This window comes from Glycine max, unplaced genomic scaffold, assembly GCF_000004515.6.
Source record: "Glycine max cultivar Williams 82 unplaced genomic scaffold, Glycine_max_v4.0 scaffold_88, whole genome shotgun sequence".
In the NCBI taxonomy this organism is placed as follows: Eukaryota; Viridiplantae; Streptophyta; class Magnoliopsida; order Fabales; family Fabaceae; genus Glycine; species Glycine max.
Window position 1 is genome coordinate 12,929 of NW_024464745.1, and position 228 is coordinate 13,156.

A 228-nucleotide genomic window follows, 5' to 3' on the forward strand; every position below is an offset into this window, starting at 1 on the left:
AATTAAATTTTAGGGGGGGAGGTGAGCATTTGCTTACTACACCCCATTGCCACATCATATAGTCACACTTTGTGCATGTCCTTCATGCTTTTCATGCCTCATGACACCTAAGCACACTTAGTGGAGAATCTTGGACTTGATCTTGGATTAGTGGGCTGAACCATAAGTAGAATTCCTTATCATAATTAGTGAAATTTTGGTTCCAAAGTTTGGTTCCACAAATTCAAT